Source organism: Eucyclogobius newberryi, unplaced genomic scaffold, assembly GCF_026437365.1.
Source record: "Eucyclogobius newberryi isolate DKJ021-1_F unplaced genomic scaffold, fEucNew1.0.hap1 SCAF_10, whole genome shotgun sequence".
NCBI classification, from domain to species: domain Eukaryota; kingdom Metazoa; phylum Chordata; class Actinopteri; order Gobiiformes; family Gobiidae; genus Eucyclogobius; species Eucyclogobius newberryi.
The window spans coordinates 36,749,955-36,770,131 of NW_027315724.1; positions in this window are offsets into that span (position 1 = coordinate 36,749,955).

Consider the following 20,177-nt stretch of genomic DNA (forward strand, 5'->3'; position numbering starts at 1 on the left):
GGTCTAAACCAGGACTAAACCAGGGACTAAACCAGGACTAAACCAGGACTAAACCAGGACTGAACCAGGACTAAACCAGGGACTAAACCAGGACTAAACCAGGACTAAACCAGGTCTAAACCAGGTCTAAACCAGGACTAAACCAGGGACTAAACCAGGACTAAACCAGGACTAAACCAGGACTAAACCAGTGATTGAACCAGGACTAAACCAGGACTGAACCAGGTCTAAACCAGGACTAAACCAGGACTAAACCAGGACTAAACCAGGACTGAACCAGGACTAAACCAGGGCTAAACCAGGACTAAACCAGGACTAAACCAGGTCTAAACCAGGACTAAACCAGGGACTAAACCAGGACTAAACCAGGACTAAACCAGGACTGAACCAGGACTAAACCAGGGACTAAACCAGGACTAAACCAGGACTAAACCAGGTCTAAACCAGGTCTAAACCAGGACTAAACCAGGGACTAAACCAGGACTAAACCAGGACTAAACCAGGACTAAACCAGTGATTGAACCAGGACTAAACCAGGACTAAACCAGGACTAAACCAGGTCTAAACCAGGTCTAAACCAGGACTAAACCAGGGACTAAACCAGGACTAAACCAGGACTAAACCAGGACTAAACCAGTGATTGAACCAGGACTAAACCAGGACTGAACCAGGTCTAAACCAGGGACTAAACCAGGGACTAAACCAGGACTAAACCAGAGACTAAACCAGGACTAAACCAGGACTAAACCAGGACTAAACCAGGGACTAAACCAGGACTAAACCAGGACTAAACCAGGACTGAACCAGGACTAAACCAGGGACTAAACCAGGACTAAACCAGGACTAAACCAGGTCTAAACCAGGTCTAAACCAGGACTAAACCAGGGACTAAACCAGGACTAAACCAGGACTAAACCAGGACTAAACCAGTGATTGAACCAGGACTAAACCAGGACTAAACCAGGACTAAACCAGGTCTAAACCAGGTCTAAACCAGGACTAAACCAGGACTGAACCAGGACTAAACCAGGGACTAAACCAGGACTAAACCAGGACTAAACCAGGTCTAAACCAGGTCTAAACCAGGACTAAACCAGGGACTAAACCAGGACTAAACCAGGACTAAACCAGGACTAAACCAGTGATTGAACCAGGACTAAACCAGGACTGAACCAGGTCTAAACCAGGACTAAACTAGGGACTAAACCAGGACTAAACCAGGACTAAACCAGGTCTAAACCAGGACTAAACCAGGGACTAAACCAGGACTAAACCAGGACTAAACCAGGACTGAACCAGGACTAAACCAGGGACTAAACCAGGACTAAACCAGGACTAAACCAGGTCTAAACCAGGTCTAAACCAGGACTAAACCAGGGACTAAACCAGGACTAAACCAGGACTAAACCAGGACTAAACCAGTGATTGAACCAGGACTAAACCAGGACTAAACCAGGACTAAACCAGGTCTAAACCAGGTCTAAACCAGGACTAAACCAGGGACTAAACCAGGACTAAACCAGGACTAAACCAGGACTAAACCAGTGATTGAACCAGGACTAAACCAGGACTGAACCAGGTCTAAACCAGGACTAAACTAGGGACTAAACCAGGGATTAAACCAGGGACTAAACCAGGACTAAACCAGGGACTAAACCAGGTCTAAACCAGGACTAAACCAGGGACTAAACCAGGGACTAAACCAGGACTAAACCAGAGACTAAACCAGGACTAAACCAGGACTAAACCAGGACTAAACCAGGGACTAAACCAGGACTAAACCAGGACTAAACCAGGACTGAACCAGGACTAAACCAGGGACTAAACCAGGACTAAACCAGGACTAAACCAGGTCTAAACCAGGTCTAAACCAGGACTAAACCAGGGACTAAACCAGGACTAAACCAGGACTAAACCAGGACTAAACCAGTGATTGAACCAGGACTAAACCAGGACTAAACCAGGTCTAAACCAGGTCTAAACCAGGACTAAACCAGGGACTAAACCAGGACTAAACCAGGACTAAACCAGGACTAAACCAGGACTGAACCAGGACTAAACCAGGGTCTAAACCAGGACTAAACTAGGGACTAAACCAGGGATTAAACCAGGACTAAACCAGGACTAAACCAGGGACTAAACCAGGTCTAAACCAGGACTAAACCAGGGACTAAACCAGGGACTAAACCAGGACTAAACCAGAGACTAAACCAGGACTAAACCAGGACTAAACCAGGGACTAAACCAGGACTAAACCAGGACTAAACCAGAGACTAAACCAGGACTAAACCAGGACTAAACCAGGACTAAACCAGTGATTGAACCAGGACTAAACCAGGACTAAACCAGAGACTAAACCAGGACTAAACCAGGACGAAACCGGGGACTCGACTGGGACTAAACAAGTTTCGTAGCGTGACATAAAACCCAAACCAAATGTTAAAATGTGCTGCACTAAAAGAAGTGAGTGTCACATGAGCAGCACAATAATGATCCAGAATGTTCCTGTTCAAAATGGTAAATGTCACAACATGTTTTAACTCTATTTGTGTGACTCACAGATATATCACAGCGGATGTGATCAGTTATTAATGATTCGTCTGATTTGATTCTGATGCATTCATAGTCTGTTGTCTTTTTATCCTTTTATGTGATTTTCCCGAAAAACTAAAAACAAAAGCTCTAAATATGTCAAAGAATTGTCATTAAAGTCAGCATCATGACTCCAACATTTATGAATCCATCCAAATACAACTGTGAGTGCGTTCTTCCGCTAACGAGCTCCTTATCAGCGTTCTTAGAGCCCGAGAGGCCCCTCATTGGAGCATGTGCGTCCAATCCGGAGCAGAGGACGAGGGGGAGGAGCCAAACAAGACGTCAACAAGCAGGAAGAAAACAGAAAATAATCATTTGTCTCTAAAACTCTGACTTGATCTCGTGCTAAAGCGCTGTGTTTCCACTGATGCTAACGACTACGTGGAGCCTTAGCGACACAAAGCTAGCATAGCGCGTTATCATTAGCTGTTTCTTGTTTATGGCCGCACGACACTCGCTTTGTCAAGAGCCACAATCTGATATTTCCAGGTCATAATGCGTCTGACATTAGCATTAGCATGACATAAAGACAGGTTCAAACGTGGCGTAGAGGTTTTGAGAGTCAAAGTCAAAGAAATGAGGCAAAACTGTTCCTGTGCACGCTAGCTGTAGCCACGCCCCTCACACACACACACTGGAATTACTAAATGACTTTGTGACTCGTTCAGATTCAAAAATATAATCCAGGTATGTTTCAGAGTAGCATTCTAAATAAACATGTGCGTGGGTTATCAACGCGCTCCTGCACCGGTCTGGGAGGGCATCAGGGCCAGTTGTCCTGAGCAGAAGGAGCCTTCACACATGCCTCACTGCAGATAACATCTCACACGTCTGGACACGGGAGCATGAGACCGACGGGCGCGGGATCACGAGAGCGCCGCGAGGCTCCGAGATGTCTGAGCGGTGACGGACAGCTGACCGTCTGAGGAGGTTTTACACCAATGCAGTACAGGGAGGTTCAGGATGTTCAGGGAGGTTCAGGAGGTTCAGGGAGGTTCAGGAGGTTCAAGGAGGTTCAGAGAGGTTAAGGGAGGCTCAAGGAGGTTCAAGGATGTTCGGGGAGATCCAAGGAGGTTCAGGGACGTTAAGGGAGGTTCAAAAAGGTTCAGGGAGGTTAAGGGAGGCTCAAGGAGGTTCAAGGATGTTCGGGGAAGTTCAAGGAGGTTCAAGAAGGTTCAAGGAGGTTCAAGGATGTTCGGGGAGATTCAAGGAGGTTCAGGGACGTTAAGGGAGGTTCAAAAAGGTTCAGGGAGGTTAAGGGAGGCTCAAGGAGGTTCAAGGATGTTCGGGGAAGTTCAAGGAGGTTCAAGGAGGTTCAAGGATGTTCGGGGAGATTCAAGGAGGTTCAGGGACGTTAAGGGAGGTTCAAAAAGGTTCAGGGAGGTTCAGGCAGGTTCAAGGAGGTTCGAGGAGGTTCAGGAAGGTTCAAGGAGATTCAAGGCTATTCGTGGAAGTTCAAGGAGGTTCGAGGAGGTTCAGGGAGGTTCAAAAAGGTTCAGGGAGGTTCAGGCAGGTTCAAGGAGGTTCAGAGAGGTTCAGGGAGGTTCAAAGATGTTCAGGGAGGTTCAAACCGGCGTTAAAAGCCAAACGCTCCGACAGAACGACTAACTTTCCACCTCCGACCGTGACTCGGGCGTCGGATCATTCCAGCGATTCAGACCTGACGCAGGCCGGGTTTGGAGAGGGTCAAGGAGGGCAGGGCGACGGGGGAGACCACGGGGGAGAGGACGAGGGGAGACGACGGGGGGAGACGACGGGGGGAGAGGACGCGGGGAGAGGACGGGGGGAGACGCGTCAAGCTGGAGCCAAGCTGTTGTGAGCCGGAATGGCTGATCCTATTGTGTGTGTCAACAAGCCGCCGCATTCAAGAGCGCGAAGGCTAAACTCTGCTAATGAGCGGCGAGAGAGGGAGCGGGGGGGGCGAGAGAGGGGTGAGAGAGGGAGGGGTGGAGAGAGGAAGTGTGAGAGAGAGAGAGAGAGAGAGGGCAGTGAGCGAGGAGAAAAGTACAACATTGATGTGATATTCTGCTGTTCTGTCTTTACGTCGGCTGCACTGACATGGAGCAATGCATCATGGTCTATGTAGTTCTCCAGTGTATTTAGAAAGCCCGAACTTTGTTCCTCAGCGAGCCAAAATGAGTCAAAAGTCATGCTTATTAGCGTGATGACGGGCGCATGTAATTTTGCGGTGCATTTAACAAGTTTATTCGTGTAAAAAAAAAAGTGATTAAATCGTCGTTAGCAGAACTAATTAACGTTGTCACATCGTTAAACGTCTTTGTGAGTCACTGCGATGGTTAGGTGTGCGTGTGAGGGGGCGTTTGAAGCATCCGTCGTCGCCCCCTGCTGTCTGTGAGCGGAACGACAGCCTCGTAGCAAAGATAATCCTCCTGAGAAACCCTCGCTCATTTGCCGATACTAAACTGGTGTTCCGGCGACTTACTGCGACTTTTCAAACATCTTTCCCGAGTCCAACGCGTTCTCTCTCTCCTTCCTCCCTTCCTCTCACTCTTTCCTCACCCTTTCGACACCCCCGACATCCCCCTTTTCCGTCTCTCTCTCCTCACGATCTTTGCGAAAGCGTTTTGGATTGGACGAGAAATAGTCCTGGCAGCTGCAGTACCTGGAGCGGCCACCGGGCAAACAAAGTGTGCCTCCTCTTTCTATCACTCTTTTCTCTACATCCTTCCTTTTCTCTCTCATCTTTTCCACGTCGAACACTTTCCTTATCTCCTTTTCAACGTCCCACTCTTTCTTTTTTCTCTTATGTCCAGTACTTTTCCCACACTCCTCTCTCTCTCTCCTCCCCCTCTTCCCATCTCCTCCCCCTCTCCTCGTCTCCTCCCTCTCTCCCTCACCCTCCTCTCCCTCACACTCCTCTCCTCCCCCTCTCCTCTCCTCCCTCTCACTCCTCCCTCTCTCGGCTGGAGGTGAAGTCGAGGTCTGAAGCCATTAAATCGGTGGCTTGCTCCAGCGGCTCCGTCGATATCGTCCTCGTCGAGGTGCCAGAAGAGACAACAACCTAATCCAGACATCAAACTTTCATGCGCCGCGAGCCCGGAGAGCGGAGGAGAGAGGCTGTTAGCGCTCTCCGCCTCCCTCCGCCTCCCTCCGCCTCCCCCCGCCTCCCTCCGCCTCCCTCCGCCTCCCTCCGCCTCCCCCCGCCTCCCCCCGCCTCCCTCCGCCTCCCTCCGCCTCCCTCCGCCTCCCCCCGCCTCCCCCCGCCTCCCTCTGCCTCCCCCCGCCTCCCCCCGCCTCCCTCCGTCACTGGGGCCGGCGGCACACTCACATCCAGGGCGTTTTAGCGGCGCCGGACTGACCCTTCGCAGCGCAGAGTGCCAAAGGTTTTATTTATTGAGAGCGTCCCGGAGCCGAGATGGGTTTTAATGGCTGCTCGACACGCGGGCGCGGCGCGTCGGCGTTAGCGTCGAAGGTGAGGAGCCGGGATGGGCTTTAATGTGTCGTGGTCAGCGCCGAGCGGCAGAGCGGACGCCAGACCTCTTTACGCCTTGACCCCGATTTTACCAGCGAAAGTGGGTGAAGCAAACGGCTTTCTGGCCCACAAACGACCGCACGATGTATCGCAAACAACCGCACGATGTATTGAAAACTTATCAAGACAATAATGTTACACCAACACAAGGTACTAAAGTAAATTCATTTCCTTCCAAGGTTTCCATTTATTGTGTCCATGGCAGGCGTTTTGAGGCCCAAATACAGAGTTCTAAAATCGAGTGGAATGGCGTTGTCGGCAGGATATTAGAAGAAAAATGTATTTCTTGGCAAATTGTGTTTTAAGAGAGTAAAAATAGACAGTCTCAACCCAGATAAATCCAAGAACTTTTAAAAACCGGATCTTATGTAACTTGTATCTTGATTTACCCACAAAGCAAAAGGAAGAACGGAACTCAAACAGGACTCAAACCGGAGGTACTAAAGTACTAAAGCAAATTCATTTCCTTCTTAGATATGAATTGTCCTGTGGGTTAAGTCTCCGTTAGGTTTTATTTTTGGCTCACGTTGAAATATAAAGATAGTGATATTATAGAATTATTATTATTATTATCATTATTATATTCATTTATCTAGTTAAAGAACAATACCAAAATAAATAAATACATCTGACTTCAAGAATTACCATAAACAGAGAAACAAAGACACAATAATACTGCCTGTGATTAACAGATGTAACAGAGGGTTTTCCCCCCAAAACAGAAGGTTTGAACCTCCGTGTTTTTAAAGTTGCTGCTCTCTCGCCCGCTGCTCGACAGGAAGAGAGTAAAAGGTGCTACATGCTACTGCGATGCTACTGCAATGCTAACGGTGCTACGTGCTACTGCGATTCTAACGGTGCTACATGCTACTGCGATGCTACTGCAATGCTAACGGTGCTACATGCTACTGCGATGCTAGCGCTAACTGCTGCATTTCAACAAAACAATCTAATGTTGTGTTTAAAATACACATAAAGCACCAGGAAATGTCTAGAAAGAACGTAATGAAATAAACCATATATTTCTGAGCATTTTTGTAACATTTAGGAATATTTTATGGAAATATCGTCGTTGTTTGCGAAAGCCTCGATCTAAACTTGAACCTCGCTTCACCAATCGAAGGCGAATGGACCAGGTACTTAAGCGATCACGATTTGATTTTTTTTTTTATCCAAAACAAACGGCTTTAAATCTTAAATTTACGAATACAAATGAGACAAACTCGTTTTTATTGCCGGTTCAACAAAAAAAAAACTCCTGAACTCGGCTCCAAACACGTGACTGACGAGCGGCGGCTGATCCCGACCGCCGACCATCAGAAACGCCCGTCTTTACCGAAAGAGCGAAGGCCAGACGCTCGAGCCGCCGCGGTCGAGGGTTCGGACCAAAGTGGCAGGTGTAAAACGCCTCGAATAAAAGGCGCTCGGAGGGAAAAGGAATCAGGCGGTCGTGGAGGGGACACGACGAGCGTCTCCGTCGAGTGCGAGACGGAGGAGAACGCCGAGACGCCGGCGCCGTTGTCCCAGAGACACTTGGGGCAAACGAGCGACACGGTGGAACGAGCTGAACGGGCTGAACGGGCTTAACGAGCTGAACGAGCTGAACGAGCTGAACGAGCTGAACGGGTTGAGTGGAAGACAAAGGCCTCTGGAGTGAGTGACCACGGGAGCGAAGCAAACGCCAAACACGCTCGGCTCGGCTCCTGAACTTACCCTCATGACGTTGATCCCATTCATAACCACTCAAACATTAGAATAAGTCAGAAAAAAGGATTAAAAGACAATCAAAACTGCAAAAAAACGATTGAAAACCCGGCTCAAGTCATATTTTAAAAAGTGCAAATGGATAGAATTCGATGAAAACCCTCTTTAGTCCTTAAATGTGCCTCACTAGATCCTCAAACGACTTCCTGGTTGGACGTGACACAGATGTGACACAGAGGTGATTCCACAGCTGTTTCCATAGCAACCAGACTGTAAACAAGAGCCAGACTCCACATAAACAACAACAGTTCTGATCTGACACAATAAGACCATAAAACACCTTTATTTACTCCAACCATGTGTCGCACACTGATGACATCACAGAGGGATTCAGTCATTTTAAACTCTTATTTTTCACAATTTCTTTACAAACTGCGACTTAACGGATGTAAAACTGTGATAAATATTTACAACACGTTCAAACTAATGATAAAACCAATACAACTTTCATATGGGACTTTAAATAGAATTGTAGTATTTTTGAGCTGAAAATGAAATCCTTTTATGAAAATAAGTACTTTCCTTTGACTAAACGACCACAGACAAATAACAGACACTAAATAATAATAATCAGGTTGTTCTTTCTGCATGAGCCTCGTTATGAAGCTGCGTCTGATTAAATCTGATCAACCCGACGACACGAGGCTCAAAGCAGAGACTCCCTCGACTCCAGTGTAAAGAGAAAGAGCATCAAATATGGAGCGCGTTAAATAACCAATGAGGGACATTAATCCTGCGAGCGCGCTCCGGAGGAACAGCAGGAAGTGAACAGCCGAAAGGTGTAAGACAAAGGGAAAGAAGCAGCCGAGGTTAAGCAGCGCCTCAATAATTCACACGCATTTCAAGAACCTTTAGACGCCGAGGATCCGTCTGTCGTGAGGTGAGACGTTTCAGCGCGCCCCACCACGCACAGGTGAGACGTTTCAGCGCGTTCCACGACACACAGGTGAGACGTTTTAGCGCGTTCCACGACACACAGATGAGACGTTTTAGCGCGTTCCACGACACACAGATGAGACGTTTTAGCGCGTTCCACGACACACAGATGAGACGTTTTAGCGCGTTCCACGACACGCAGGTGAGACGTTTCAGCGCGTTCCACGACACACAGATGAGACGTTTCAGCGCGCCCCACCACGCACAGGTGAGACGTTTCAGTGCGCTCCACGACGCACATGTGAGACGTTTCAGCGCGCCCCACCACACACATGTGAGACGTTTCAGCGCTCACACGTCACAGCCGGGAAAATGTGTAAACAAAAGCAGAAACGTGCGTGGAAACTCGGCGTCGGGCTGTTTTTCTTAATTGTCTCATTGAAGAGCGACTAGTGAGCTGAAGACTGTGTAAAACATGCAAAGGGGCGTGTCACGTGTGGACGCAGCAAAAACACACATTATGCTGATTGAGCGCTATAAATATTTAACTATTTCCTCACTCAAACTGATCATATCGGCGCTTGCGTCTGATTTATGACATCATCAATACGAGACGACAGCGAGACGACAGGAAACACTTCTCTTGACGCCGCACGAGCCGATTCAAACGTTTGAGCACACACTTTACAGTAAATAAGTGAGTGTTAGCAGAGTACGTTTGTGTAAGTAAGTGGATAAAATTGTATAAAATCTTGTTTATTGCAAAACTGTCAAGAGGTTTTGGTAGTAATTAATAACTTAATAACTGCTAATAACTGGGTGAGCAGACTAGAACAGGACCTACATTACACAAAAGACAGGCAATTTAAACTGTTTTCGGAAACGTCATAATCCAGATTATGAGTTTTATTGTATGAAATATTGCAAAAAATGTGGTGATGAGGAGTAAAGCGGTTCAAATGAGGCTTAAAACATTGGCTTCACAGTGACTGCAACTACACTGAAATCACCTGGACTTTAAATGGACATAATTATTTGAGCTTTACAATGTCGTTCTGTCGTCAGAAACACACTCGGCGTTTCGTCCTCTGCGCCCGTTTCATCCATCTCGTCCTCACAAATCACTCCGTTTGAAGTTTTGCCGGGTTGTTGCGTCACTGGTGAAAATCCGGACTTGTGCTGCGCAGTTTTTCAAGCCTGTAAAGCGTCGCCGGACTCGTTCCGAACGCATTAGCATGGCGGTCACGTTGCCTAATGGCTTTGTTTATGTATTTTTTTCATCGTTAATCCACTCCTTACGCTTAAATTAATCATTTTAAAGGGTGTTTTTAGGTTAGGAAATGTAAAATACAGATCCCAAGGCGACCAAAAGCATGTTTAAAAGCCAATTAAAGCCTCCAGAACGTTGTGTTTTGAGCTCCGGAGAAGACGATGAGGAGACAACACTTGGGTCAAACGTTTAAGAGCTCAGAAGTCAATTTAGCCGAACGCGAAGCCTTTAAATCACCCAACGAGTCAATAAGACGTCTCCGTTTGTTAATTACAACGTCGATACTCGGAGTGGACGGGTGGGAGACAACAGGAAACGGCACAATTACGGCACATTTAGAGACTCCGCTCCTGCGAGAGGGAGTGACCGAGGCCTCCAAACGCTCCACCACCCCCAACGCGAGGTCAAGCGCTCCACGACCAACACGAGGTCAAGCGCTCTATGACCCACAACGCGAGGTCAGAGTGTTTGTGTTTCCTCTGTCACACACGGCGTCAGGTAAATAAAAACAACTGGCCGACAACAACAGCAACAACTACTGTTTTTAATCCTGTTTCAGATGACACGTTTAGATCAACTCTGATTAAACATGTTTGGCTACTTTTCTACAGTCTCTATGTGTTTTACTCAGTTTAAAAATTCTAAATGAAAAATCCACCTTTTAAATATTCAAGTTTTTTAGAAAATTAAACGTTAAAAAATGTAAATAAAAGTCCCATTTCAGCCAAAAGTTAGTGTCTATGTCAGTCCTGTTTGTTTGAGGTCCAAAGTTTCCATTTATTGGGTCCATGGCAGGCGTTTGGAGGCCCAAATACATAGTTCTAAAATCTAGTGGAATGGCGTTGTCGGCAGGATTTTGCCACTTGAAATTAGAAGAAAAAATAATTTCTTGGCAAATCGTGTTTTAAGAAAGTACAAATATACAGTCTCTACCCAGATAAACATGACTTAAATCAAGAACTTTATTTATGATTTACCCACAAAGCAAAAGGAAGATTGTGCTCAGATTTGAGTCTTCACAAAGTGAGAAACATTTGGACAGAAACACCGGGACTCAAACTGGACTCAAACCGGACTGAAATCAGGACTCAAAGCAGGACTCAAAGCAGGACTCAAAGCAGGACTCAAACCGGGACTCAAACCGGACTCAAAGCGGAGTGTCCCAAAGCGTCCTCTCTGTCCCACACTGTCCCGAGGAGAGGGCAGCGCCCGCATGAATAAATAAAGACGGTTGGGGGCGCGTTTCCACCTCGACGGGTTTCAACACATTAGGAAGGCCCAGTGCCCGTAATCAGCGCCGCACACAGCCACGAGAGCGACCGAGGGGGGAGGAGAAACGGGGGAGAAACGGGGGAGAAACGGGGGGCGAGGAGGGCCGTGTGCGGTCAACCTGCTGCTGTTGGACAAATAGACATGTAACGGACACACGAGGACGCACTAATGACTTCACTGTTTGGGAATTTCAGGGGCTTTTTACGGCTGAAGCAAGAAAAGAGTTATTTTTACAGTTTTGTTACATTCCAAAGATATTATATAAACTTTAAAATGTTCATTGTATTCTAATATCAGCCAATATCCCAAAAGAAGCTCCTTAAATGTAGTGTGACGGTCACTGTTCAACTGGTGCATTTCACATTAAGAATTCCGACAAGAATATTTAATAAATGTATGGAAAAAAATGACTAAAATTAGTTTCTGAAGTTATTCAAACATTTTGCCAAATTTCATACGTTACAAATGTTGTTGTTTTTTTGATGGAGATTAAACCAAAGAAATGTTTAGCCTCCAACACGCCTTTAAACACTTCCTTGATGGCAAAATGGAATGAATCATCGTTTCAACTTTCCTCGGTCTCTGCAAACTGTTCCCGTGCACGCTCGCTTTAGCCACGCCCCTCACACACACGAACCTAGAATTAGTAAAAAAGCAAATATTGAATCGCTGATATCGGCCTCATGATTTAAAAGTATAATTCAGGCACAGTTTGAATTTTATTTACGACAGAAACATGAGTTATGTTTGGGTGACGTCAGTTGCTCAGGTAACAGACGTCGGCCCCGCCCTGAGCAGGAAACACAGGCCGACATTAGAACCGGTTCAGGGGGATCGGGGCCGGTCAACGCGGCTGTTTTGGCACAGGTAAGATGTTTATAGTGTTATCGCCATGGAAACCACAGAGTATTCACTGGCCGGAGCTCGGACTGAAACAACCACTCGACCTGAGCCTCTGTCACCGCTGTAATAACGCAAAAATTAGGCCCTTTTTATCGCTTGCGCCACTCGCTCAGAATGTTGAATGTCATTCCATAACCTTTACTCTCTCCTCTTCCCCCCCACCTCTCTCTGCTCTGCCCCACCCTCTCCCTCTCTCACCTCCTTTCCCCTCCTCGCCCCCCCCCCCCGACTGCGAGCGGGTTTATTCACAGGAAGCGCTCGCGCATGGCCGCGCTGATCCGAAGCGACGCAGCGTCTCCAGCGAGCGGCCGACTTTGCGTGTCAGGCCGGTCAGCGCGAGGCGGCAAGACAGTCGATCAAATATTCAATAGCGCGCTCCCCCATTCATGGATCTAATGCCGACAGCGCCGACGTCCGCCCTCTCCGCGGCCGAGCCAAAGTGAGGTGTCCGAGGGGGGGCGGGGCCTGCTGCATCCCGGCGGGGCGTCGTCTTGAAGGTTCAAGAGTGCAGCGCGACCTTTTCACGGCGGAGAAGAAGAGAGTACGGGGCGGAGAGAGGGAGGCGTGTCGCGTGAGCGCTCATTTTCGGAGAACGGTCTGAATGATTTAAGATGTTTGTGTCGGAAGAGATCGAGGTTCACACGCCCGAGCGCGACAAACGTGCAGCGCCAACGGAGCGGCGCCCGGAAGGTTCCACGGTGCGAGATGAAACGTGCCCGTGTCTCAGTGTGAACGCAGGTGTTTACGTCCTTTTTTGTGTTTCTCGTTCGTCAAAGAGACTAACATTTGGCCCCCAAGTGTCTCATTTTGGCCCCGCAGTCGACGACAACAAGCGAAGCTAAAAACGGTCGACACAAATGATACTTTACGCTCGTTGTATCGACACAAATATTAAGAATCAACTATATTTAAGTCAGTAATGGCAACAATTGACATTTATTTATGCTCCAAAAATTGAATTAAGGACTCGACCCAGATTATAACCGACATTCAAAAAATAGAATGGAATAAACGTCTCTGGAGCAGATGGAACTCACGAGCCGTAAATGTCGTGTTATTTAGTCTTGATTTGATTTCTCTCTGTGTCGTGTCGTCTTGTAACAGAACACGCGATCAATGATCACGATAGATAACTACAAAGTACACGGTGCGAGAGCATGAACACAAGGCCACGACACCAGTTTGAAATACCACAGACTGACTACGATCGAGACCGTTCCAAAAGTAAAGGAAATATCGAATTTTGCATGATTTATGTACAAAAAATTGTTATAAAATAATTGTTGATGCATGTTCTGATAATGGGTTTTAAATAAAGGCCGCTGTATGTCTGGTCCGCTCTCCGCCTCCCCCTCGTCTCCCCCCCTCGCCCTGAACGCTGACATACGCCGCCGCCCGCCACGTCTCCGTCTCCGGGACACAGCGCCACCCGCCGCCGCTCCGAGCCTGTTCCGCTGATGAGCGCAGACACTAAGATGCTTCCCCTCTCCCGAGCCGCTTCCCTCCCTCCCTCCTCCCTCCTCCCCCTCCTCAGATGTTGCTTCCGACTACTTACATTTTTAACAAGCGTCTCCTCTGTCTCCATCTCCTTCATTGTGTCGTCTGAGTGTGGTGTTTTATTACTTACACGGCATAGATTGGTTGAGCACAGTGGATCAGTGTAACGCTCTCAAACGGTTTTCCTTTCTCTCGCTGAATAATTGATGGGAGTGGACGGTTAAGGACAGGAGGCTGCATTAGGCGCGGGCCGAGGAGCGCCGCTGACTTTGGGAGCACGTGTTAGCGCCGCGCGACGAAGGCGGCGGCGGCGGACGAAGGCGGCCGAGCGAGGCGGACGTGGACGGAAGTAAAAAAGTGTTGTCGCGATATACGAACATTTGAAACTTGATGTTGATACTAAGGGAAAGACTCGATACAACATTTTTTAGACAAGAGAATGCTATTTTTGTCTTAAAACCAAGAAATTAAACTTAGCAATGACCTTCATAACTCAGACTGAAATGTGGACGGGTCATTCAACTATATTTATCGGAAGGGAAAGTGGGAAAGTGTGTGTACGAGTGGAAAACCTCAAAATCACACGTTTGGAGGGAATTTTGTGTCTCGTTTGGTCATAATTCCAGGTCAAAGTGCTCATTATTCACAAGGAAAGTCCAACTGCTGGAGAGACGGCGCCACCAGCAGATCCACCATGACCACGTGCTCTGGGACTGTCCTGTCGCTCACAAATATGTGACTGAGATCGATAAAGTGCTACAGACACATCTTTGACACCGTTTGATTTAAGAACTACGTATCTGGGCCTCAGAACTCCTGCCGTGGACACAACACATGGATACATTAAAAAAACATGGACAAAACAGACAAAAAGACGACTCAAACAACAACAACAACAACAACAAGAACTGGAGCCAGATTATAACGGACATTCAAAAAATAGAGAAAACATTTGGACTTGATTTGGAATAAACGTCTCTGGAGCAGATGGAACTCACGAGCCGTAAATGTCGTGTTATTTAGCCTTGATTTGATTTCTCTCTGTGTCGTGTCGTCTTGTAACAGAACACGCGATCAATGATCACGATAGATAACTACAAAGTACACGGTGCGAGAGCATGAACACAAGGCCACGACACCAGTTTGAAATACCACAGACTGACTACGATCGAGGCTGTTCCAAAACTAAAGAAAAGGTCTAATTTTCACTATTTATGTACAAAGAAACAATCCTTATCGATACTTAACAATATAGATAGAGATAAATGATACTGGATCCGAACTGTATGTCATAAATGAGGTTTCACGACTTCTTCTGAGGAGTTCGGACCAACTAAAGGTCAGAGAGCGATTGAGAGGCTTTCGCTGCGTCAACACACGACAATCGCATCGATCTGGACAAAACGTCGGTTCTAAAAAAGATGTCGGAGCGTCGAGATTCGCCAAAGACTTCCTGAAAACGATGTAAAAACACGTCGTTTTCGTGAGGTAGAAGGTCCGCCAACCTCCTCGTTCAAGGGCGAGGAAGCCAAAGAGCTACGATCGTCCGGCGAAACGGCTTCTTCTAAACGTCCAGAGAAAGCGGCGACGGATCGGCCCAAACTCTGGAATGACCACGATCCAAAAACAGAGCGACGGCGGCACAGGAAGCGTAAAGCGCGGGAGTGAAAAGAGAGTGTGAGGACGGCGACGCGTTAAAAATAGCCGTGTTTTTCCTCATCATTTGCGCGTTCTTCCGAGGGAACGCCATTACCTCGGCCTCGTCTGCCGCGCTATAAATAAAGGCTTTTTTCTCCGCGTCGCTCGCTCGTTCTTTCACTTTCTCGTCCTCCTTTTTCGCACTCTTTCGCTCCCGTCTCTTTGGGAGCTTCGTTCTGCTCTTCGTCCGGGTTCGATCGACCGTTTTTTAACGCCGCCGTCGTTCATTTACGTCCAAAAAACAAACGCACAAATAGATTCTGACAAATACAGAGTTTATTTAAAGACTTTTGGGTCAAATTTCACTTTGACGACGCTCTTCTTCTTCTTCTTCTTCTTCTTCTTCTTCTTCTTCTTCTTCTTCTTCTTCTTCTTCTTCTTCTTCTTCTTCTTCTTCTTCTTCTTCTTCTTCTTCTTCTTCTTCTTCTTCTTCTTCTTCTTCTTCTTCTTCTTCTTCTTCTTCTTCTTCTTCTTCTTCTTCTTCTTCTTCTTCTTCTTCTTCTTCTTCTTCTTCTTCTTCTTCTTCTTCTTCTTCTTCTTTTTTTCCTTGCCCTCTCTTCTAATGTTCTCCCTCTTTTCCTTTATTATCGCTATCTTTTCTCTCCATCCCTCTTTCCTTCTCTCCCTCTATTCCTGCTCTCTCACTCCCTTTATCTCTCCTTCTCACTCCCTATCATCCCTTTATCTCTTGCTCGTTCCCTCCTTCTCTCTTTTTATCCCTCTCTTCCCCTTCTCTCACTCTCAGACAAAGTAGCACAAGGCCCAGAGATTCTTTGTTTCCTCCTCTCCTTCTGTTCCCTCTCTTTCCCTGTTTCCCTCTCTCTTTTTCCCTCTTTCCTTCTCTTTTCCATCTCGTTTCCTCTTTCTTTTTCATATTCTGTCTTCTGTCCTCTCTTTTCCCCACATCTCCTTTGCTCCTTCTCCCTTTTCCCCTTCCTGTTTTCCCTCTCTCCCTCCACACACCTACACCTTTCACTCAAAGCCATCCCTCTCTCCTCCTCTCTCCCCTTTAAGTCCTCATTCTCTCCATCTCACCCTTCCCTATCCTCTTCCTTCCTCTCTCTCCATCTCCATGTGTGGTTTTAAAATGCGTTGCTAAGTGCTAAGACTCTCTCTCTCTCTCCCTCTCTCCCTCCATCCCTCACACCCTTTAAGCACCGCGGGGCCCGGAGGCCTCCCGGAGCCTCCCGGAGCCTCCCGGAGCCTCCCGGAGCCTCCCGGAGCCTCCCGGAGCAGAGCGAGGACATGGAGCTGCTTTTAAAACGGCCTCTGTGAATTTTCTCCCCCGAGTGCCGCGATCGCTCGGTCAACGTTTTCACAGCAAGAAAAACCTTTGCACTCTCCGAGGAATCGACACGAGGAGAACAAGCAGGAAGAAGGGCAAAGAGAGAGGGATAAGAGGGGGATAAGAGGGGGAGAGGGAGGGATGGAGAGAGTGAGAAGAAGGGCAGAAGAGAAGCCCTGAGAAGTCTCCAAGGAATCAACACGGGAGAAGTAAGAGGTGGAGCAGTAGAGAAGAAGAGGGAGAGAGAAGGAGTGAGAAGAGGAGGTAAAGATGGAAAAGAGAAGACCCGAGACCTCTCCAAGGAATCAACACTGCTGTGAGATGGAGGGAGAGAGAGAGAGAGAGAGAGAGAAGAGATAGAAAGATGGAAGAGGGGAAGAGAAGAAACCTTGTCTTCTTGTTACAGTTCGAGTATGAAAACTTCTCTTAAAACTCGATTACATAATGTTAGAGTGTGACTCGTGCCTCAAGACGCTCGTCACACTCTACACACTCTTTACTCTCTACACACTCTTAACACACTCTTTACACACTCTTTACACTCTTTACATACTCTTAACACACTCTTTACACACTCTTAACACACTCTTTACACTCTACACACTCTTTACATACTCTTAACACACTCTTTACACACTCTTTACACACTCTTAACACACTCTTTACACACTCTTTACACTCTTTACACACTCTTTACACACTCTTTACACTCTACACACTCTTTACACTCTTAACACACTCTTTACACACTCTTTACACACTCTTTACACTCTACACACTCTTTACACTCTTAACACACTCTTTACACACTCTTAACACACTCTTTACACACATTTTACACACTCTTTACACACTCTTTACACTCTTTACACACTCTTTACACACTCTTTACACTCTACACACTCTTTACACTCTTTACACACTCTTAACACACTCTTTACACACTTTACACTCTTTACACACTCTTAACACACTCTTTACACACTCTTTACACACTCTTTACACTCTACACACTCTTTACACACTCTTTACACTCTACACACTCTTTACACTCTTTACACACTCTTAACACACTCTTTACACACTTTACACTCTTTACACACTCTTAACACACTCTTTACACACTCTTAACACACTCTTTATGCTCTTTACACACTCTCTACACACTCTTTACACACTTTACACTCTTAACACACTCTTAACACACTCTTTACACACTCTTAACACACTCTTAACACACTCTTAACACACTCTTTATACACTCTTAACACACTCTTTACACACTCTTTACACACTCTTAACACACTCTTTACACACTCTTAACACACTCTTTACACTCTTAACACACTCTTTACACACTCTTAACACACTCTTTACACTCTTAGCACACTCTTTACACACTCTTAACACACTCTTTACACTCTTAACACACACTTTACACACTCTAAACACACTCTTTACACTCTTTACACACTCTTAACACACTCTTAACACACTCTTTACACTCTTAACACACTCTTAACACACTCTTTACACTCTACACACTCTTTACACTCTACACACTCTTTACACACTCTTAACACACTCTTTACACTCTTAACACACACTTTACACACTCTTAACACACTCTTTACACACTCTTTACACTCTACACACTCTTAACACACTCTTTACACACTCTTAACGCACTCTTAACACACTCTTAACACACTCTTAACACACTCTACACACTCTTTACACACTCTTTACACTCTACACACTCTTTACACACTCTTTACACACTCTTTACACTCTACACACTCTTTACACACTCTTTACACTCTTTACACACTCTTTACACACTCTTTACACTCTACACACTCTTTACACTCTACACACTCTTTACACACTCTACACACTCTTTACACACTCTTAACACACTCTTTACACACTCTTTACACTCTTTACACACTCTTAACACACTCTTTACACACTCTTTACACTCTTTACACACTCTTTACACTCTACACACTCTTTACACTCTACACACTCTTTACACTCTTTACACACTCTTAACACACTCTTTACACACTTTACACTCTTTACACACTCTTAACACACTCTTTACACACTCTTAACACACTCTTTATGCTCTTTACACACTCTCTACACACTTTTTACACACTTTACACTCTTAACACACTCTTAACATACTCTTTACACACTCTTAACACACTCTTAACACACTCTTTACACACTCTTAACACACTCTTTACACACTCTTTACACACTCTTAACACACTCTTTACACTCTTAGCACACTCTTTACACACTCTTAACACACTCTTTACACTCTTAACACACACTTTACACACTCTTAACACACTCTTTACACTCTTAACACACTCTTTACACACTCTTAACACACTCTTAACACACTCTTTACACTCTTAACACACTCTTTACACTCTACACACTCTTTACACTCTACACACTCTTTACACACTCTTAACACACTCTTTACACTCTTAACACACACTTTACACACTCTTTACACACTCTTTACACTCTTTACACACTCTTAACACACTCTTTACACACTATTAACACACTTAACACACTCTTTATACACTCTTAACACACTCTTTACACACTCTTTACACACTCTTAACACACTCTTTACACACTCTTTACACACTCTTTACACTCTACACACTCTTTACACTCTTAACACACTCTTTACACACTCTTAACACACTCTTAACACACTCTTAACACACTCTTAACACACTCTTAACACACTCTCTACACACTCTTAACACACTCTTTACACACTCTTTACACACTCTTTACATACTCTTAACACACTCTTTACACACTCTTTACACACTCTTAACACACTCTTTACACACTCTTTACACTCTTTACACTCTTAACACACTCTTTACACACTCTTAACACACTCTTTACACTCTACACACTCTTTACATACTCTTAACACACTCTTTACACACTCGTTACACACTCTTTACACACTCTTTACACTCTACACACTCTTTACATACTCTTAACACACTCTTTACACACTCTTTACACTCTTTACACACTCTTTACACACTCTTTACACTCTACACACTCTTTACACTCTTAACACACTCTTTACACACTCTTTACACACTCTTTACACTCTACACACTCTTTACACACTCTTAACACACTCTTTACACTCTTTACACACTCTTTACACACTCTTTACACACTCTTTACACTCTACACACTCTTTACACACTCTTTACACACTCTTTACACACTCTTTACACTCTACACACTCTTTACACTCTTTACACACTCTTTACACACTTTACACTCTTTACACACTCTTAACACACTCTTAACACACTCTTTATGCTCTTTACACACTCTCTACACACTCTTTACACACTTTACACTCTTAAAACACTCTTAACACACTCTTTACACACTCTTAACACACTCTTAACACACTCTTTACACACTCTTAACACACTCTTTACACACTATTAACA